Consider the following 23229-nt stretch of genomic DNA (forward strand, 5'->3'; position numbering starts at 1 on the left):
ATAACATAATCATTGACACTCATTTACTTTCATTTGATTAGACACATATACCCTACATCTGATATATATAGGATTTTATCATTATCACATATAAAGTTTTTTAGATTTATTTTAGAAAGTCCTAAAACTTTTATTGTCAGGTTTAAATTAAAAAATAAAACAATGTGGTCTTAGATTTTTAGATCACCTGATATTTATTGAGTTGTTATTACACACTCACACACACACACACACACACACACACACGCACACACACACACACACACACACACACACACAGTATATCTCAAGCCTTTAGCGTACAATGCTCGTGTCGTTGACAAGCAGATAATACGCGTGTTATCGGAGTTATGACGTGATCCCGTCACCATGGCTCCAGCCTCAGCAGCTGATGAGAGGAGCCCTCTGCTGTTCTCGGGCTTCACATCACACACAGAGCTCGGGCAGAGCATGATGATGATGATGATGATGATGGAGCAGTCAGAGCGATCTGCCCAGGTGTGTGTGGGAGATTTATAGATGCACACCCGTTGAAACAGCTCGGCAGGTCCACTAACACACCAACCTGACCCGCCGGATACCAGACGTCGACTGTTTCCCGCTGATGATGGATATTTGATTCAGCTTACAGAAGTACGGGCGCTTGAGATGCAGGTGAGTCAAAGTTCTTCTTGTTTTTTTTTTTTTAGATTAGCTGAATATTTAACTGAAAAAAAAAAAAAAAAAAAACACTTAATGAGACATTGAGCTGCAGTCTGGCTTTAAATAATGGTTCTTGGCAGAAAGCGTGCTTTTATCAGAGATTTGATGGAATTACGCGAAGGGAGAGATTCGAAAAGGACTCATTTGGGTTATTTACTACGAGCAAGCGGCTGATTAGATTCCGCTTTCATCTGAATGAATTCAAGCTGTACGCAGTGGAAACGCGCTGAAGACCAAGTAAGTTTCTCTTATTTATTTATTTACCTGAATATTTATTTTATAAAAAAAATCTGTTGTCGACGCTCCGCACGAGGCTGACTCTGAAGCAACACAGTGTTGTTTGTATTCAGGGCTGGAGAGTAACGAAATAAATGTAAAGTATACAAAATATGATCAACTGTATTTCGTTATAATTACATTTTAAATAAGGGGTAATCAGATTCCAGTTACATCTGAAAAGTATTTTAGATGACCAAAGAGAACCATTTCTCAATGTAATACTTCAGTAAACAGTCTGGGGATTTCAACCAACTCAGCGACTGATTCTCTGCTGAAACAAGAACTGCGTGCAGCAGCTGTTCATTCAGCAACTACTAGTGAGCGATACACACTCATCATCACGACACTTTACATTCAGTCAACAGATCCATACGAACCATGCATGAAATAAAAGTTTATAAAGTCAAACGATAACTTTATGTGCTTTACAGATTAACTTAAAGTCTTTATTTATTTTGAAGGGGTGAAACGGATCGTAGTTGATCGTTTGCACTTTTTTCTAAGTCTTGCCGATTCAAGCGTTTTAAACCATTCGGAGCTTGCGCAGTCATTCAATGCACGCGCTGCGAGCGGCGTTTCAGACAGTGGATTACACAGAACTGATTCATCTTTCACGCATCCTTGCTTCTGAATGAAAACATACACACAATACACATACATACATAAATACACACATCTCTAAATAAATGTCTCTGCAAGTATTATCGTAAACACAGTCGGTAATGTCTTAAGTAAACGTATACAGTGAAGAAAGAAATCATGTGCAATATTGTATTGGACCTGTGCATTCAGTCTTAAAGGGGCAGCAGCCTTTAACTGCTGTTCTGTTAGTAGCATTCATTCACAAAGTAAAATCGGACCATTCTGTTTTTACTTCAAAATGTTTCATTATATAATCCAAATAACATGTATTTAGTATATTTTTGGATAATAATTCAAATGGTTTCCTCTCCATCAGTTAACATATGGAGAAGACAAAAGATTAAACAAATCCAGCATTTAGACATTTTAACTAGAATATGAGTCCATAATCCATAATAAAACCTCCTCCAGTGAAAAAGTGCATCTCCGGTTGTCTCTCACCTCAAAATCCAGCCACAGATTAGTTTAGAGCTGTTTTGGCTTGTAAACGCTGCTTGATTAAACAGGATAAATATGTAAAGTTACATGAGCAAAACAAGCTGTCATCTCATATCAATGCAGTAAAATCACAGTTTTATTTCTGAATAATAACTGCTGTTATGGAATACTTCCAGCTTTTTGACTGTATCCGATGTCCATATCACTCCACCATGTCCTTATCAAATGCCAAATGTTGACAGAAGTTCAAGGAGCCCAAAAACAGTTATGATTCCTCAAACACTCTGCTCAGGGTTTGTTTATAAGAAACTTCTGGACCAATGAGAACTCACCGTGTGTGAGGCACAACGCTGCAGTAATAATAATGAAGCAATCGACAAAATGTCCTGTCACTTCATCTGTTCCTGTCTGTTCAGGAGGCAGTGGTGTGAAGCAGCATTTCATTTACACTCAATCAAAGACTAAATCCTCAGATCACCACAATAATGCAAATCTAGTTTCAGCTGTAGTCCAGAGATTCAGGTGTGTTTATCAGTGAAATGCATGACGTTTGTCTGCCCACATGCTGTTTTCTTGCCCTATGGTCAGTCTGTGTCCAGATTCTGAGCTATAGTTCCTTCTGATTGCACAGCAGCTTTTGACCTCTTACTGTACTCATACACACACAGATACAGAGAGACAGCATCACAATAACAGATCATCTTTACACCCTGAATAGGGCCACAGGGAGCACAGTGAACCCTCTGAATCATTCATTAATGGATGACCTGCTTAAAATGTATCCAGTGTGGCTTTAATATTTCTACATATTGCAAAGATAATGGAAGAAATCTGCAAAGTGCACAAAGCAAATCTTACATCTGAGGTGTTGGTTACACACATCTACAGAACTGGACTGAGTTTCCCAAATGCATTGTTAGCCAACTATGGTCACAAGTTCTGACCTTACTGTCACACTGTTTTGACTAGTTGGTTAGTTTCTCAAAGTTAATCGGCACGTTATACAGTATATCTCAAACACCCCGAACAGAATAGAGGCGCTTCTGCACACAGCCAATTATTATTATTATTATTTTTATACAGTTTTTTTTTTTTTTTATCAAAGAATCGCAACACAACTATTTCCAACATTGATTATAAATCATCATATTATTCTGATATCTGAAGATCATGTGACACCAAAGACTGGAGTAATGATGCTGAAAATACAGCTTTGATTCACAGGAATAATTTATATTTTAAAGTATATTAAAATAGAAAACTATATAATAAACTATAATACATAATATTATATATACTAGGCTATTTCACAAATTTATAGTTTTTTTCATCACTTAGGCCAAAAAAGCTCAATGTGGGTGCTCTACCATGCAAAAATGAGAACAAAACATCAAAGTAGGCATACCACAGATCCAGAGAGAGAGAAATAATTGTGTTCTCACCACAGGTGACTTTTTGAGCTTGAATGACTGATGTAGATCGTTTAAGCTCGAAACATCACCTCTGGTCAGAACACAATTAAATATTTCTCTATCTCTGGAGCTGCGGTGTGCCTACAATGATGTTTTGTTCGCAAATACAAATATGTGCAATAATCTTATACTATTTATTCACTTTACATCCAAGTACATTCCTACAACGTTATTTTGTGTGTGTGCTTTATTTAGAAATACATATGTTATTCATTTATACATATGTGTATTTTAATTCACACCTTTTTTATTATGTGTGTTGTTGTTGTCTCTGTGTACTGGAAGCTTGTGACACTAAAACAAATCCCTTGTATGTGCAAACATCCTTGGCAATGAAGCTCTTTTTAACTTATGATATGCGTGTGTGATATACAGTAGGCCAACTACAGTAAATGCATATTTTTTTGATCAAAGAGAACTTATAGAATTAATATAGAGTGCTTTGGGTGCTTGACACTTCATTGGTCATTTTTTGTTTTAAGAATGATATTCAAGGTCAAGAATACACTGGAAGTTACTTAAATCCAAATTGTTTATCCTAGTTAGGCTATACATTAGAGAAAGACTTTCCTTATCGATAACGTTTTCCCTGAGGTAAAATGCACGTTTTCTTGCATGGCTGGATGTTGTAATCACATTGTTTGCATTCACTCAAACCAATTTGCTGAAGTCGAACTCGTTAGAGTCCTGCTCGCTGTGAAGCGTGAGAGACCAGCCGGCGGAGGACTCCGCTTGGTCTTAAAGCCTCCCTCGAAGTCAAGTCAAGTCAAGTCTGCTTTATTGTCAATTCTTTCACATGTATAGTACATACATAGAGAGAATCAAAATTGCGTTACTCTCAGACCCTTGGTGGGTACAGATAACACTAACAGTAGAACATTAAATACAGATAATAAAATAATAATATATAAAGTACAACTATACAAATATACAAATAGGTCAAATACCAAACAATACTATACAAACTACACAAATAAAAAATAAAGATAAGTAAAGCAGCACAAGGGACATGGCAGATACCAATGCAAACCCGTAAAGTAAACAGCGCAGATACAGTGACTAGTGTAAAAAGAGCTTAGTTTGTTAAAGTGTCAATGCTGAATGAGGTAGTGAGCAGACCAATGCTGCACAAAGTGTCTGGTGCAGGTCACAGAGTGTTTTAGGGAGCTGGTGGGGTTGGGGGTGCTGAATTCAGTGGTGCATGGGGAAAAATAGGGGAGGGGGGAGTTCAGCTTCCTGACAGCCTGGTGGATGAAGCTGTCCTTCAGTCTGCTGATCCTGGCCTGGAGACTCCACAGTCTCCTCCCTGATGGTAGCAGGCTGAAGAAGCTGTGTGATGGGTGTGTGGGATCACCTGCGATGCAGAGGGCTTTGCAAGTGAGATGGGTTCCATAAATGTCCTGGAGGGAGGGGAGAGAGACACCAATGATCTTCTCAGCTGCTCTCACTATGCGATGCAGAGTCTTTCGGCAGGACGCGTTGCAGGTGCCATACCACACAGTGATGCAGCTCGACAGGATGCTCTCGATGGTGCCTCTGCAGAAGGTGTACATGACTGGGGCTTGATGCATGACTAGCCATTCAAAGCACATGAGAATAGGAGTAAGTGCAACTGTACGGCAGTCACTGAAGCAGGATGGAGACGGCTTCTTCAGGACTGGAATGATGATGGAATGATGGTAGCTTTGAAGCATGTGGGGACAACAGCCTGTCTTAGTGTTAATGTCTGTGAAGACATCAATAGCCACGTTTCCACTGTCGGGCCAAAAGCCATGAATCCAGTATCTCTGCTTGCCGCTGTGTTGCGTTTACTGCTTCAATTAAATGATTGATAGTGATACAAGTCCGAGCTGCTGTGATTGGTTTGGAAATATTTTTCCATATTTAGGATCCACATATACTAAATGAGGTAAGGGTGTAGAGTTACATTCAAGCCATTTTAAGACACAAATACATTTTCATAGGGAAAAAAACATTTAAGTGTGTAATTTTCATTAAAAGGATGGCTTTTAAAATTAGTTACTACATGGGGAAATTTAATTTTTTTGTTATATGTGATAGTATGACTGTATTTGTCATGGACTTGCTGTGCAGTTCTCTGAAGTCTTGGACTTTAATGCGGCAGGTTTTATCAGGTCATCTGAGCGACTGAGGCAGAACATTAGGTCAAGGAGCCGACAACTTGACAAATGTTTCTAGCAGCACTTCTGGGCTTTTGGGAGGCAGTTTTTACTGATCACTCTTCAGGCACCACAGCGTCATGGACACAGACTTAATGCTCTTTCTTAGAACAAGGTGTGTCTTTGTGTATGTGTGTGTGTGTGTGTGTGCGTGAGAGAGAGAGAGAGAGAGAGAGAGAGAGAGAGAGACAGAGAGGATGAACTCAAGGACAGGTTCAACTTTAAAGTGGAGCCTAGGACTTTGGCTTGGTTCTCTGTTTTGATCAAAATGTATTATGATAACTGTATGGATATGCATTTTCATTAGTTTGCAATGTGTGCATAGTTAATGGTTGCTTTGACTATGTAAAGCTCTTTGAGAAGCTACTTTGAAAGATGTTTAGACAGTACGAGAGTTAGAAGTCACGAAAAAAGCTTTCTTTAATGGAGAGTTCATGATGGATGTTCCTCTGTCTTACCACTTTTTCAGCATCTTGCCTTGCCTCTGGAAGTATTCTTCTCATTTACTTTCTCTACAGAGATGAACCACTGTAAACTAACTTTGATTATAAATAATTTACATTAGTAAACTGTTCAGTAGATTATTCAAGCAGCTTGTAGGTCTGGGTTTATACAGATTCAAAGTATATAATTGAAAATCAATTTCTCAATTGACAAAATAAGCGTCTGGAGCTCAACTGTTGCTTAAGTGTGCTTAATTGTACTGAATGTGCACTTTTAGTGTACTTTAGATCTTAAAAGTATATTAAAAAACTGTTATTGCAGATCATTTGATGAAATAAAAGTCCCTTGAGTGTACTTAATGAGACACGCTTTCATGACTGTTTCTAACAAACTCGAGTACACCTATACACTTTCTAAAAATGTAAAAATGTAAGTTTTAAATTTAAATCATGTTTTTAATAATCTTTTGTTGTGCTTTAAAGAAGTACACTTATTTTGATACGTTGGCGTTTTAAAATATGTTTCCAGCTGTCCAGCACTCCTTCAGCGTGGCCTTCAAGAGACTATCAGTCAACCCTGAACAGATGAATTCACACACACACATCAGTCTCTTTCTGATGAGTCTCACTGGGAAACTTGCTGGGAAATCTTTTTTTTTATTATATTTCAAACACTATTACCAGCTCGTCACTGCATTTGATGTCAGAAGGAAACCTTCTCCAGTGCACTGTTGTGCTGGTGATGAAACTGTCCTGCTGTTATTGATTGATATCAGATTCCACAAAGCATCTTTGACAGCATTTTTTGTTGTTGTTGTTGTTTTGTTTTTTTGCATGCAACATTTCATTATACCATGGTGTATGTTTTATTGTAGGTTGTATTTATTTATTTATTTTTTAGGCTCTTAATGTATGTAATTGTCATATATTCATGATGTCATGGTTCAGGATAGTCACTAGAAGGGTTATTAGTTTACTAAAATTAAAGCCAGAAGAAAAGTTTTCTCATTACTTAAAATAAAATAAAGAAAACAATGGCAGCATGGTTGCTAGTATGGTACTGTTTATATACAGCTCTTAACTGTTAACTTACAACTATTAATTTTTTTTACAGTGTTTTACTGTAATTCTACCATGGAAATTAACTCCACTCCCATTGCTTCAAACAGTTTGAGTTTAAAAACTAGCATTCATACAACGTTAGTACTCTGACCTTATTTCATTTGAGTCCACTGAGAAGAAATATTTCTTAATATGAAACTGCAAACACTTATAACAGTAAAATAACCAAAAACATGACTTTTACTCAAATCACTGCAGTTCATTGTCAGCTATAACACACATGTATGTGCTGAAATACTTAACTCCGAGATCATCACTGAATCAGTGACTCCTTCACTGTCTTTATATAAAGCAGCAGAAGATCAGTGTTTGTAGCTTATCATTGACTGAAGCACAGGTTCTAGTCTCCAGCACAATGGTGAACCACAAAACTACATTAAACTAACACATCTCTCTTGTTCAAACACACATTAATACAGTCGAGTTCAGTATTTACTCTCCTTATCAGTGTATGACTATGCATAACTTCTTTTCTATGGATGTTCATAAATATAATTTTTACAAAAATAGGTACACAGACAGTGCTGAAGTAACGCGAGTTACTTAATCAGATAATTTTTTTTCAAGTAACTATTAAAGTAACACATTACTTTTTAATCTACAAGAAACTTTTTCAAAAAAGTAACGCTAGTACCATTCGCAAAAATACAAACAGATTTAGTATTCATAAGAATTAATTAAAACTCAGATTATGACACAAACCTGCAATAATTAAATGTTAAACAACAAAAATGTATCTAATCCCATTTTATAATGTCTTTGCTGCTGACCTTTGATAATCCAGTTCAAACAAACCAAAAAGCAACATTTACTTTAGATAAATTAACAATTGTGCTCCATTGTTTTGTTTTGTTTTGTTTTTATTTCTTAAGAGTGTTGAACCTTCTTCTCCTGTGTCCTACTCTACAGATGTGGATTTACTTTTCCCTCATCCTGAGGTTTATTCTTTACACTTTTTGGTGTGAAAGGGCTTTTATACTTGCTATAAATATAACTTCTTATATTAAAAACAATCAAGCCCTGCTCATATTTAAAAAGTAAAGAGAAAGTAACGCAAAAGTAATGTAATGCAATGTAATGTTACTTTCATAAAAAGTAACTAAGTAACGTAATTAGTTACTTTTTTAGGGAGTAACTGTAACGATCGTGTTCCAGTGAGACACAGGAGAGAGATAGATCCAGTAGCAGGTATGATATTTATTAGGGGTAATCCAAATCATCGTAAACACAAGCCAAGGTCAAAACCAGAAAGCAGTCCAAAACAAACAAACAAAGGAAGAAACAGGAAAGGGAATGGAATGGGGACTCGGAAAATGAGGGGTCTTGGAGGACGAGGAGACACTGAAGAATCTCGGAGGACGAGAAGACTGAGAACATGAAAGGTAAGGACTCCATACAGACAACAGGAAAGACTGGTAAATATAGGGAGGCTAATGACAATTAAGTTAAGTCACCTGGTGCAATTAGCAGGAGTAAGGGTAAAGACCAAAGACACAAAGAGACCAGGAGGGAGGTGGAGTGGTGGAGGACCAGGGGGAGGGATGAAGGGCCAGGTAAAATGGGGAAACAGAGACAAGAGGAGTGCAACACAAAACAAGGAGTCCAGGAGGGAGGTGGACCGGCGGAGCATCAGGGGGAGGGACGGAGGGCCAGGTCCATAGGTGGAAAACAGACAGAAGAACAAAAACAAAACAACCACAAAAAACACAAGTCCAGGAAGGACATAACATGACGCCCACCAGGGCGGAGCAGAAGACCACCACATACATCCGTATGGTCGAAACAGATGCCCCCCAGGGCGGAGCAGGAGACCACCACATCCGTGCGGCCGAATAAACAGGAGGGCAAGTCTGGTTGGGCAAGTCTGAAACAGAGAACATGAACAAGTTAAGAGTAGCCTCCGTGGCCACAACAGGATCAGTCGGGTGCTCAGAGAGTTCGACTGAGACGTGACGAGGCTCTGGAAGTTCCGCAGAGGTGAGGAGAGACTCTGGTAGATCAGCCGAGCCAAGGAGAGACTCTAGTAGTTCAGCAGAAACGTGGAACGGCTCTGGTAGTTCATCAGAGACGTGGAAAGGCTCTGATAGTTCAGCAGAGACGTGACGAGACTCTGGTAATCATGGTGTTTATACTGGATTCCAGAAGATCAATGCTGACTTGACTTTGCTCATGAAGATTATTGGTGACTTGTTTTTGTTCATGAAGATCATTGGTGACTTGTATTTGTTCATGATGATCAATGGTGACTTGCCTTTGTTCATGAAGATCAATGTTGATTTGCCTTTGTTCATGAAGATCACTGGTGACTTGAATTCTCCCATGAAGAACCCCGGTGACTTGACTCTGTCCTTGAAGATCACCGGTGACTTGACTCTGTCCTTGAAGATCACCAGTGACTTGACTCTGTCCTTGAAGATCACCAGTGACTTGACTCTGTCCTTGAAGATCACCAGTGACTTGACTCTGTCCTTGAAGATCACCAGTGACTTGACTCTGTCCTTGAAGATCACCAGTGACTTGACTCTGTCCTTGAAGATCACCAGTGACTTGACTGGACTCTGGAAGGTCAACGGTGACTAGTCCTGACTCTGGAGGGTAAACGGTAACTAGCCCTGACTCTGGAAGGTCAGCGGTGACTAACCCTGACTCTGGAAGGTCAACGGTGAATAGCCCTGACTCTGGAAGGTCAACGGTGACTGGCCCTGACTCTGGAAGGTCAACGGTGACTGGTCCTGACTCTGGAAGGTCCACGGTGACTAGCCCTGACTCTGGAAGGTCAACGGTGACTGGTCCTGACTCTGGAAGGTCCACGGTGACTAGCCCTGACTCTGGAAGGTCAACGGTGACTAGCCATGACTCTGGAAGGTCAACGGTGACTAACTCTGACTCTGGAGGGTCCACGAGCACCTGACTCGACTCTGGAAGGTCAACGGGAACCTGACTAGACTCTAGAGGGTCCACGGGAACCTGACTCAACTCTGGAGGGTCAATTATGACTGTCATCCTGTACAGAGGCGCTGGACAAGTCGACCATCTTGTGCCATGACTCTGGACCGGCGGCCATCTTGGGTAGTGGCGTTGGACCGGCAGCCATCTTGGGCAGTGGCGATGGGCTGGCGGCCATCTTGGGTAGTGGCAATGAGCTGGCGGCCACCTTAGGCAATGGTGTTGGACCGGCAGCCATCTTGGGCAGTGGCGATGAGCTGACGGCCATCTTGGGCAGTATTGCTGGGCTGGTGGCCATCTTGCGTCGTGATGCTGGGCTGGCGGCCATCTTGTGCTGTGGCACTGGGCTGGTGGCCATCTTGCATCGTGGCGCTAGGTTGGTGACCACCTTGTGCTGTGGCGCTGGGCTGGCGGCCATCTTGGGCAGTGGCGCTGGACTTGCGGCCATAATGGCGGCCATGTGCTTCCTCTCCCCTCTCCGTCCGCCATGAAAACAACCAGGCAGGTTCCCTCAAAACCACTCCTATCCCGCTCGGTGGTTGGGGAGGAAACGTGAAAAGACATACCACTGGATCTGATGGATGGAGTCCTTCTGTAATGATCGTGTTCCAGTGAGACACAGGATAGAGATAGATCCAGTAGCAGGTATGATATTTATTAGGGGTAATCCAAATTGTCGTAAACACAAGCCAGGGTCAAAACCAGAAAGCAGTCCAAAACAAACAAACAAAGGAAGGAACAGGAAAGGGAATGGAATGGGAACTCGAAAAACGAGGGGTCTCGGAGGACGAGAATACACTGAAGAATCTCGGAGGACGAGAAGACTGAGAACACGAAAGGTAAAGACTCCATACAGACAACAGGAAAGACTGGTAAATATAGGGAGGCTAATGACTATTAAGTGAAGGCACCTGGTGCAATTAGCAGGAGTGCAACTACTGTGATGAAAGGACAAGACTAGTGGAATTCTAGTACCCACGGTGAAGTGCCTATGGTGACGTGAGCCCACTAGTGGACACCCAGGGAAACAGAGACTAGACAGCGTGACAGTAACACAATATTGTAATGCATCACTCTTAACCCCTTTGCGTGCAAACATCGCTGACGGCCCCAGTTTATTATTGTTTCACTTTCACAGCACATTAAACATCACTGTCTTACTTCATCTGGACAAACTGTGCATCAATGGAAAGTTTAAAGACTCAAGCTTCGATATTTGACCAATATTTTGATAAAACATTGTTGCAGTGACAGATATTTAGTGATTTATGTCAGGAGTGCAAAATAATAAATCCGTATTATGCCACATTTTGAATAGAAATTCACAACTCACTCATATTCAGTCACGTCAAGAGCGGTTTATTTGTGTTCACATAGACTCACTGAACAGCGTCAATAAGGATTTACAGACCAAAGATGCATATCTGCGGAGATATATGGATATATTTACTGATGTTTACTTCATATTTCTTCAGACAGAATCGTCATTTATATTCATTTTCCACGGATTTACGCGATCAGATGATAAACAGCCTCTCCCAGCGTTCTGTGTGTGTTTGCTGTGCCGGCAGCTCGTGCGGTGTGTGACTCAGACTCTGATTGGGTCTTTCAAAAGTCAATCTTAGAGTTTCATATCTGGACACCGCCCCATCGTGTCACATGCTTCCTGCACACTTCCTGGTAGTTATCTGGCCAAAACAACACTGAAACACCTCTGTACACACAAAATATCTGAATAATAAACCCGCGATTACGATAGTAAAGCTTGGTATGAGAATTTCTTGAGATCTGGGGCGTTTTTATAAAAAAAATCGAAAATGTACATCGGAAATGCTAACTTGTGCAGCGATGAAAAAGGCTACAAATAACATATTTTTACAACAGTAAACGACCAAATTCCACCCCTGATCGCTAAAGGAAGTTATTATAAACACTCGATCGGGGTTTAAAGTGAGTTTTGAGTAAAAGTGTACTAATAATTTCATAAATTGTCAGATGTAGCTTGATGCTAACGTTAGCACCAATGCTACTAATAGCAGGTGCTTTTCTTCTTCATAATGCATTTTTGTCTCAATAATTCACGTAAGGTCGTAAGAAAATGTTTTGTTGTATTTTTATAGTAAGACTTTTGATAAATAAGGGCTAAATGCAAAGAGAGACTGAAGTGAGATCGCTGCTTTGTTGCTTTGTAAAGCCTGAAAAACCACAATCAAGGCTAATAAAGGTGGAATAAAAACAAAAGAATAATGATAAAAGAATAATGCGGATAATGTGTCATACTTGGCGGAGGTGTGAAAGAACCGTTTGGTGAGAACGATACAATCATGATTCGGGCAGTTTTGAACAGTGAAACATACACAAAGAGCACAGGAGAGTTTACATGTGAGATCTTATAGAGATGACAAGGGCCATAAATCAATCTGATTAGCCTTCTCTAAAAACACACATGACATGGCCTTAGAAAATATTTCATAAAATTCACAGTTTTACAGATTCGATTATGAAATTTTTTATGAAGTCTTGGAAGACTTGTGGCCTTAGCTACACTGTGTTTTCAAACTCATTTCCTACATCAACATTTTTTTAAATACATTTAAAACATATGTTTTTAATATTTTTATTTTTGTTTTTATGTTTGAGCTTATATATCTCTATTATCATAACAGTCTGAGTGATTCTGATTCCTGAACAGTAAACTTTAAAGTGTCAGCTTTGTGAACAAAGGTTGATTATGTATCTAGTCAGAAAGAATCATGAGCAGAAACCTTTTTATTTTGGGTATGTAATTTCGGTCTCCATGCCAAAAAAGGGGGGTTACTAGTAAGGGGTTAAAAGTAACTTTCCCCAACGCTGTACACAGACTAATTTTGAAACAATATATAAGTGTTCATTTTCATAACGTTAGGTAATTTTGATTGACAGATGCTATGAAATTTGATTGGCTGATGATGGCCATGTTTTTCGAAGTCATTTCTTAGGATATGTTAGGACGTCCGCCAAAGAAGATTTGTACCAATTTTCAAATTCATCAATAATATTGTTTTGAAGTTATCAGAGTCTTTCTGTAACGAGGAGTCTCAGAGTCGTTCGGATCCAAATGCAGTGCTTTATTTAAGAATGGTCAAACAGGCAGAATTCAGGAATGGCGCCTCTAACACTCCAAGAAAAAAAGAAGCAAAAGCGGTCACTGGGGTGGTACCTTTACAAAAGGTGCAGTTTTAAACTAATGTATCAATATGCACCTGATTAGGTACATACAAGTACCTTTTGAGAAGGTACCACCTCTGTACCATTTTTTCTATGAGTGTAACTAGCTGTAATATGCAAAATTTGGTGAAGATCAGATGAACTAGGTTTTTTAGATAATTCAAAATGGTGAAAAAAAAAATTATAGATGAAAACTGAAACAAAACGTAATCTTTCATGCCAAACATATATTTTGTAGGATTTGACTAAAGATGTGTGTCTGTGTGCTTCAGTAGCGGTGCATGATTGGGCCATCCTGCTGAGTTTGGGAGCTTTTATGGTCTCTGATCTCGCCCGTGTACTTTTAGGGCAGAAGAAGAAGAATCTGTACAAACACAGTATCCAGCATCTTCAGTGCCTACCCCCCTCATTAAAGAGAATGTTTACATGGTAACTAAAACAAGCCAAGGCAAACTTTATGCATAAACTTGTATCTAAACTCGTATTTAGTATATTAGTGGCAATTTGAGGAGTTATAGTGCAGAACCAGTGACTGCTGGAGCACCTTTACATTCCATTGGCATGGCTGGCCAATCAGAACCCACGGACAGCAAAACAGACTGTAATCATGCTATCTGATGGGATTTCAAATTGAAATGTATCCATGTTTGAGCACTCGGCACACTTCCTCTGGGAGTGGTGCGGCGTGGCTCTGTGAACGAGGCAGCTGCGTGTGTATAATAATTCAGTACAGAGTATAGAGCCTCTGCTGCTGACAGATCATCAGTCACTCTTGTGATATGAGGAGTCATGGCAGCTTTATGCTGCTGCTCGATCACCCCAGTACATTTCACCGTGGAGGGCCATTAATGTGTGCTTCAGATGAAATTATGATGAAACACAGATCAGATGAAAGAGGCTCAAGCACTGACAGCCATGTAGACTCATCTGTATTGGGCTGTTCATGACGGTGCCATTAAACAGTCAGTGGGCTGGAGAAGAAGAAGTCATTTACTCACGGTGGGCAAAGGTAAAGAAGGCATTCATCATTACAGTTATGTTATCATTTGCTCATTGTCCCGTATGCCGTTTGTATCTTTTCCGTGATTTTCTGAAGAATGTTCTATATATATTATGAAAAATATTATGGCCTAAATTTAAGATTCATGAATTTAAATTGTATATACATTTTCGATCAACTACACAGTTTTAACATCTACATTTATGCATTTAGCAGACACTTTTTTTCCAAAGCAACTTACAGTGCATTCAGATACATTTTACCAGTATGTATGTTCCCTTGGAATCAAACCCATGACATTTTGCATCGCTAACACAATACTCTACTACTGAGCCACAGGAACATTTTTAACATTAAATAATAAACAGATGCATATTTGTCAGCCATGCATAAATGAAACAGATGAGAAAATGAAAAATGATATTAAATATAATCAAATGGATGCAAATAATAAATAATAATAAACCATTATATAGACAGAAATGCATCGCTAAACTGGAATATTCAATTTCTATATATTTGTTTAAATGCTCACAGTGATTGTTGAAAGATAATCCTCTGTTTAAAACAAATATGGTGCTTATATCATGACAGAAAAATTTATAACAATAGTATATTTTTTTATGTATACCTATAATATAAAATAATACGTTTAATAAACATTTATTTTTAAATATATAGCTATATTTGTTTTACAATTTCCAAAATAAATTGAAATGTTACATTTGTGTTATAGCACATTATAATATGGTCTGATGATGTTTCTTGATGCTTTCACACCCATCATGTAATCTTATCACACTGTGTACTATGCAGTAAATGGTCACTGAAGAAACATCCTGACACTCGGTTTTTCTGAGGATTTTTTTCCTGCACCTCCCAGACCCACAGGATCTGTGTGGTACGGGAAGAGAATGCTCATCAATCTGAACACTTTCACATGACACTGGTCCTGAACCGGTCCTCCAAGAGACTAAATTCATCAAGCCGAGTTCTTCAGAGACACAAAGGTGATTTAGTGCCGTGCCATTCGTGAAGAGGACCGTGCTCTGCTGAGAAGCTTGGCAGAATAAACGCTGCGGCCAGCATATCGTCTGCCATGTGTAATCCAATATAGCGGCTGATGCATTATTCATGCTTCTCCAGTGGTCTGCGCACCTGGCCCTAATTCATGATGTCTGGAGATCCACCCGCTGTGTGCTGATCATATGCAGCGCTTTGATCCTCCAGAAGAGTAATCTCCCTTAAATAGAGCTTTGAATAATCAATGCACCCACAACAGATGTATCAATAGTGAGCTGGTTGAGCTGTATTTGTGCTCGTTTAGTCATGTTAATGAAAGGAGTCTCTGAAGGAAGTAAGCAGTATCATGACATCCATGTATCTGTTGATGTCTATTATTAGAGCTCAGCTCTGTTGCTGCCTATATTCACATCATGTCAGAATGATCAGATTTATGAGATGTTGAAATGTCCGAGGCTGCGTCCCAAAGCTCAAACAGCTGACATGTTGCCTCGCTTCCCTGTAAGTTCATGACCTCTTAAGCAGCATTTGTGTTAGACTTCTCACTGTAACAAAAGCTTTTCATTTCAGAAAAATGCTGATCTTTGGATCTTTATTACTGTTCAAAATTTTTTGACTGGTAGTGTGTGTATGTAGTCTATGTATCACACTCGTATCTTTTTTTGGATAAGAATAAAACATCAGGTCCGAAAATATGTCTTTTTTTATTTAAATCTAGCTTATTCGCATTGGCCGATGGAAACCTCTATGAACACAGTCTACTTAACCTGGCCAAAAAATAGCGGGGGACAAATTTATTTTTTATTAAAAAATGTGATTACCAATCCACCCCTGGATGTGAGCGTATTTTTCAGAGTTCAGGTCCAGAAACGCTCACCTCAAGCATCATGATGAGTTTGATTGTAATCTTGGAGCAGATCATGAACATGAAACAGGGGCATGAAAATTCCATAGTTTATTATTCTACTTATATCTAACCATGGAAATGAAGACCATGGTTGTACTTGTTGTGATCACCTCTAACTAATTAGTTAAACTCTGGATTATATGCAAGAACTTGTTCATTTCATTGGGGCAAAGCATAATTGAACAGAATAGCTTTAGTAGCTTCTTTCTCTTTAAATGTTTAGTTCTAATTAATTTTGATTGAAGTAAAATGTTAAGAGCATGAGTAAATTCATTCACACACCAGCAGACCTGTAACAGAATCACGGACCCAACAGTTTATTTAGCGGCGTTTTTCTTTCTTATGGTTTTGTTTTCTATCCTAGCAGTCCGACTCCTGTGCCTGAAGCAACTGGACCGTTCGCTGGAGGACCATACCAGGAACTTTCTAGATCTGGTGTGCCTTACCCACTTCCCCGACCGCTCGCTCTCTAACTTCTATTACACCGTCCTCTGTGAGCGGTGTAAGGCACGCCTGCCAGCGAACGGTCCCAGAGAGGATTTCATTGCCTTTGTGGAGTGGGTGCTGGAGAAAAATGGATCTTCATTTACCATCTGCACCGCCAAAAAGGATATCTCCAGCTCCACTTCCGAACCAGAGACCAGCCAGCCGCCATCCTGCCACACGGAGCCAGAGCCCGCCGCAGAGCCCGAGCCTGTCAGTGTCGGAGAACAAGGACCGAGAGCGCGACTGACCAGGTGTGTGAGCCGGCAACACTCGTGGGAGTATTTGTGGAAATCGAGGACGTGGAGGAAAGCCCTGCCCACTCTTCTGCGACTGAGGGTGAACTGCATTCGGCTTCTGGGAATTATATGGAGGACCTTTATAGACTGGTTTGTGGAGGTAAACCCTGAATCTCCTGTTTCTCCGCTGGTTCCACCCAGCCCTGAATCTCCTGTTTTCTCCACTGGCTCTGTCCAGCCCTAATCCTCCTGTGTTTCCTCCCATCCTCCCGCTCTCATCTCCTCCTAGACCAGCCAGTTCCTCTGCCTCATCTCCGCTGGTGCCAGTCAGTCCTGCAGCTCACCCTCAGTCAGCGCCATCTGGGCGCTCCGGTCAGCCTCGGGACTTCCAGTCTCCAGCTCCGCCTTGGCGTAAGGATTCCCTGTCTCCGCCTCCAGCCTCCGAGCCCTGGACTCCTCCTCAGTCCTTCGACCCAGCGGCTCTGCCTCAGCTCTTAGCTCCCTCATCTCCACCGTGGCCCGGGATCCCACGAGCTCCACCGGGCTCCCTCGTCCCTCTGGCTCCACCTTGGTCAGTCGGCTTCGCCTCCTCACTCCATCCCTCCGGCTCTGTCAGGCTCCTTCCCTTTGGTTCCGCCTCCATCCTCATTCACTCTGGCTATGCAGTGGTCTTCAGGGCCCCGCCTCCACCTTGGTCGCCTGAGCCTTCTGCTCTGCCTTGCTCTGCTCTGCTCCATCATGGGCTCCTCACCCACCGGCGCAGTCTCTGTCTGTCGGCCCCCTGGTTTTGTAGGCTCCTCCTCCACCATGGCTCCTCCCGCTGTCGACTCCCCTGTGGGTCATCATCCTGGCTGGTCTCTGGAGCACCATCTGGCTCTTCCTGCTCCGGGCTCCTCCTTGGCTCCTCCCTCCTACTCCATCCTGGGTCCTCTCCTTTGCCAGCCCTATGCCCACCTCCTCCCTCTGCTAACCCCCACCCTCCCTCTGCTGGTATTCCTCTTGCGGTGCGAGGACGCACCATTCCGGGAGGGGGCAAACTGTTACATACATGGACTTTAAGTTCCCTTATTTGGTCATCTTCCTTTTCTTGTTTGGTTAATTGATTAATCCCCACCTGTCTCCATTCACCTGATTTCTCCCTCGTGTTTAAATACACTTTTGAGTTCCTCCTCCTCCGTGATTGATGTTGTATCCTTAGTTAAGTTAATGTATAATGTTGGATGTGCCCTTATTCTACCTCGATCATTAAAAGTACCTTTTTGTATATCGTCTTCCTCATGTGCCTTCATTCACACACCAGCAGACATGTAACACTTATATAAATTAGGTGTTAATTATTTACAAATGCTAAAGTTCTTAAAGGTATAGATCACCCAAAAATGAAAATTGGCATTTATGCACCATCACATCATTCTGTTGAACATAAAAGAAGATAATTTGAGAAATTATTTTTGTCCATACAATCGAAATCAAGGGTAACTAAAATGATTTGGTAACGTGCTGCAAAATAACTTTTGTGTTCCACAGAAGAAAGAAAGTTGTACATGTTTGGAAGCACAAGAGGATAAGGAAATTATTACAGAATTTATTAGGATTACATTTTCTGCATTCTACTGTCAAGTGCATATGAAAAAGTTGGTTGGAGTTGCTGTAAATCCAGTAATATATACAATTATTTGTCTCTGTCCAGTTTTATTTTTTTATTCCAATTTTAGGCCCTGTAACACAGCAAAATATTCACGGGGAACTCATGGACTGGATTTGTTCAGGGATTAATTTTAACCCCAATCCAGCCCTGAATGGTAACAATAGTCTTTAAAATCATCTGTTAGTGTTTTATTGAAGAACCAAAGCCATACATTTATATTATGACAAAATGTATAGGCAAACTAAATTAATCACACTCATTCTGTTCATTCCTGTTGGAAAAGCCCCTCACTTCCTTTGCGACATAAATCAGTATTGCTCATGAATGTATAGACATGGCTGCATTTCTGTCTCTGGCCCCACCACGTGGATGAGTAAAGGACCCCCAGTTATGGATCTTCTCCTTCATCTTGCCGGGAGCTGCAAGGATCCTGACAGTCTGAGAGAAGTGAAAGACGATTCATCAGTGTGACGTTAAGAGGTCACGTCCTAGTGTTTCTGACCAGCACATTAGAGTTTCCAAAGCTCATTCCCGCTGTCATCACACCACTGTGAAGCCAGACACAACAAACACAGCAGTGTTTGATAGACGAGTCCTTGATAAATGAAGACATCAGAGATGATGAAAAGGAAAGGTCTAATGCATATAAAAGGCTAGTTTCAAAAACACGAGCCAAGGTTTTAGAAATGGACTCTAAAATTCATGCTGTTCATGCTGGTTTCATGTGTTTCTGAATTACTTTTGTGTAGCATTTTCAATTTCACTGCTGATTCAATGACTTCAAGTATGTATAGCCATCAAGTAAAGAGTAATAAAATATTTTCCTTGCACCTTTTCCTGATCTCAGTCATTATTTCAAATAGCTTTTTCAAGGTTTTGTTTTTAATTAAATATCATGATTCAAATTATTATTTTTTTCACTTCAATAACCAAACAGACTATATCAAAACTGAAACCATATCACAGCTGTATCAAGCCATATCAAGTCAATGTCTGTCAAATCAAATTTGTAAAGATTCAGTTTGAGATGCCAAATATCAGAGAGCTTGCAGTGTCTGAATGTGTCATTGCTGCACTGTAAAGGTAATTCTTCCTCATGCAGAGCTCGACAGATTGAGATGAAAAATAAGAACAATTTAATTTCAATAGAATTCTTAGTTGTTTATGTCATGACTCCAGGATGTGTATGTCTTATATTGTTAAGTCTTAGTCGAAACCAAGTCATTAAAGGATGGGTTCTGAAGTAGTGCTGAAAATGTGCTCACTCTCAGGCAATGTAAGATGTAGATAAGTTTGTTTCTTCATCAGATTTGGAGAAATGTAGCATTTTACCTCTTGCTGCATGAAAGTCCAAATACCTGATAAAAACATCACAATAATTCACAAGTAATCCACAGCACTCCAGTCCATCAGTTAACATCTGTGTGTTTGTAAGAAACAGGGCCCGGTTTTCCCGATAACGCTCACTCTTAGCGCTAAGAAGACCTCGAAAGATATATCTTACCAAAGTTGTTTATATTCCTAAGTGTGTTCCCCGAAGTGTCCTTTAGGAAGCTTCTTAGCACGCTGCCTCTTAAGTCCGACGTCACAAGAGCGCTGTCCCGAGTGAAGGTGCTGAATTAGTTGGCATCGATTGCTCAGGAATCGATTTTCCACTTCACGCGAAGGAGCAATACAGCGTTAAGAAAGACAACACGTTCTATGCAAATGAAACATTCATCAGATTATTATAGTAACATTTATTTTAACATTTTAAGTTACCAGTATAATATAGACTATAAATTTAATTATCAAATGGTCAGTTATATGTTCACACGATATGTTATGACGGTTGGACGAACTGGGTATCCCTCGATAATCATCCACCCTCCTTATCCCGTTGTGCCACTTGTGCCGCTTCTTGACATGGGTTTAACGACTTATAAAAATTATATAATACACTTTTATATTAATGGTAAGGTACTTTACAATCTGAATTGATTGGCAAGCAGCTGCAGTTACTTATGTTTAATGCAGTATTGATTGCAATTGGTTTATGTTATAAATAAAAAGCAATCTATCTACAATGAACAGAGAGAGAGAGAGAGTTAGATAGAGAATATGATGGGGAAGCAACGTAAAAAAGGGCACCAAGTTTCTCGTCAGAGGAACTTGAAGTTTTGCGATAGGGACGAGTGTGCGATCCACAGGATGTAATCCCCGGCATGGCGCAGAAGGGCGTTGGTGACCGTGTGGACGCACCTCGACACCGAGGTCTTGATTAGGCCGTAACCCTCTCCCACGACCTCGATGAAGCTCTCTGTAGCAAAAAATAAAAAAAGTAGCGCTGGGCTTCAGGGCTCAAAGCAGAATTCCTCCGTGTTATCCTGGCAAGCGCAGGTCTGAGAAGGTCCAGCAGCTCCATAATGAGTTGTCTTGGGAGGCGAATTTTTTTTAATATAGCCATGTCAGGCAAAATGTCAGAAGGGCTAAAGTTTTGTCGAATAAAAAAATTGACATGGACTAAACGGCAAGGACACGTTGGATCGCTGCTATGGTTGGTCGCTTACTGGACACAACCATGATTACCCATTTATAGATCTTAGCCATTTAGAGCCAAAATGTTTGTCCGATTTTAATTATCAAAAAATGTATTGCCAATTCGCTTTAATTACATTACGAAAAAGCCTAGGCTAATTATCACCATATTAGTTCTGATACCACATAAAGTCAACTTCATCAATAGGCCTGTATCCATTGCGAACATAATTTATTATGAGTCTTAAAAAATAACATAACATCATTGTTGATCCACAACATTGTCAACATACCATAGTTTGACTTGTACTGCACTGCGCTGATTTCTAAAGACTGCTGTACAGAGTCTTGAGCTCAAACAACGCTAAGAGAGAGCTTACGAATGGTCCAGACCAACCTTACGAAAGTGTGACTTACAGAAGATATACTTAGCGTACGAACGTGTCGGGAATCGTGCCATAAGGTTAAGAGAGAGGTTAAGGAATAGGTTAAGAACTACTTAGCGATAAGAATGTTTTGGGGAACCGGGCCAAGATCCATTAGGATCTTAAAACCGTTGCTTTCATAATCCATAATACCACTTCTTCAGTGGCACTCAAGTGAACAAGATCACAGAAAGAAAAGCCCCAACTTTGAAAGATGCTGTATAATCGTTTATCTTGATCTCACAAAAGCATTGTTTATTAACCTGTTTTATAGGGAGGGAACCACTAACTAAGGTTTATGTTTAAGGCACAACAGACAATTCAATAAAGCAAGTTAGTAGAATAAATGTTTCTCATTATTTTCATAATTATCTGATATGTCAATATGTCTTGGCGAGCTACCTCCAATCAGCAGTGGTGTCAAAAGTATTGGCATTCATTACTCAAGTAGAAGTATAGATACTAGGGTTTAAAAAGACTTTTGTAGAAGTTGAAGTATCAACTCAAGCTTTTTACTCAAGTAAAAGTGTAAAAGTACTGGTTTAAAAAACTACTTAAAGTATAAAAGTAAAAGTAATGTAAGGAAAAAAAATGCCATTAAGAACAAAAGCTTGGGCCGTGCCACAAGGGCCTATTGTGCACTACCCCACCTCCTCAAAAAAAAAAATTTCTAAAGGCCATAATGACTATAATGTTATATTAAAATGTTCATGTTGAAAAATTTGGGAGGCACCAGGCTACCTGTTTCAGCCGCATATATGCCCATTGAAAATGAACTCATTTTAGTACAATGCAAATACATTAAAGAGCTAGAGATATGATGACTAGTTGCCAATAAGTATTGTTATGGTGCAAAAAGTCAAACTTCAGAGGCATGTCATCAATAACCTTGAATGGAATGTAAATGTACATCGAAGCTTAGCTGCAGGAATCTGTGAGGGGAATGGACAAGAACATTGGTGCAGGCTAAGAAACAATTACTCTTGTGTGGTTGACTATTTACAATAAACATTATAGTGCTGTCAAAATGAATGATTAATCTAAGTGATTATTCAAAAACTAAAAATGAAAAATAACTCATAATCCTGATACCTTCTTGATTGATAGCTTCTTGTATTCGGTACATATGTCTGCTATGTCCAGTGTTCGGAGGGTAACGAGTTACAAAGTTGATATAGAGCTTCACAGTCCCACCCACAGCCCGAGAGAGCTCTGGTGCCGGAAGTAAATTTCCCATTCATTTCTCCCATTCACTTTTGGAAAAATCCGTATCTAAAGAGTTTTAGAGCATGTGTGAGGATAACCAGCTACGGCTGAACTCATAAGCATATAACATATCATTTCAAGTGAAAAAATTAAGACAAAATCCAAAAAAAGTCAAAGGTACAAGATTGTGTACATATTTTCATTTCGAGCGCAGGAACTACTCATCCCATAAACCATCGCGCCCCATTGAATTCGACTGAAGCCACAACTGTGAACAAGGCAACGAGCCTTTTGAGCGACATCCAAATCTGATGACGGCCGCTCGCGCAAACTTTTTCCTCCAGTGAATT

The 23229-nt window shown here is 40.1% G+C and overlaps 1 protein-coding gene across 1 annotated transcript in view; it reads left to right on the forward strand.

The window, feature by feature from the left end:
• Window positions 1-295: 295 nt before the first annotated feature.
• The window catches only part of htr1e (5-hydroxytryptamine receptor 1E), a 32947-nt gene continuing 10013 nt past the window's right edge, over window positions 296-23229 (forward strand). Inside the window, exon 1 of the mRNA XM_026233907.1 lies at window positions 296-654. The gene's annotated coding sequence lies outside the window, so the exon portion shown is untranslated. The remainder of the gene's footprint in view (window positions 655-23229) is intronic.

Source organism: Carassius auratus, chromosome 45, assembly GCF_003368295.1.
Source record: "Carassius auratus strain Wakin chromosome 45, ASM336829v1, whole genome shotgun sequence".
Lineage (NCBI taxonomy): Eukaryota > Metazoa > Chordata > Actinopteri > Cypriniformes > Cyprinidae > Carassius > Carassius auratus.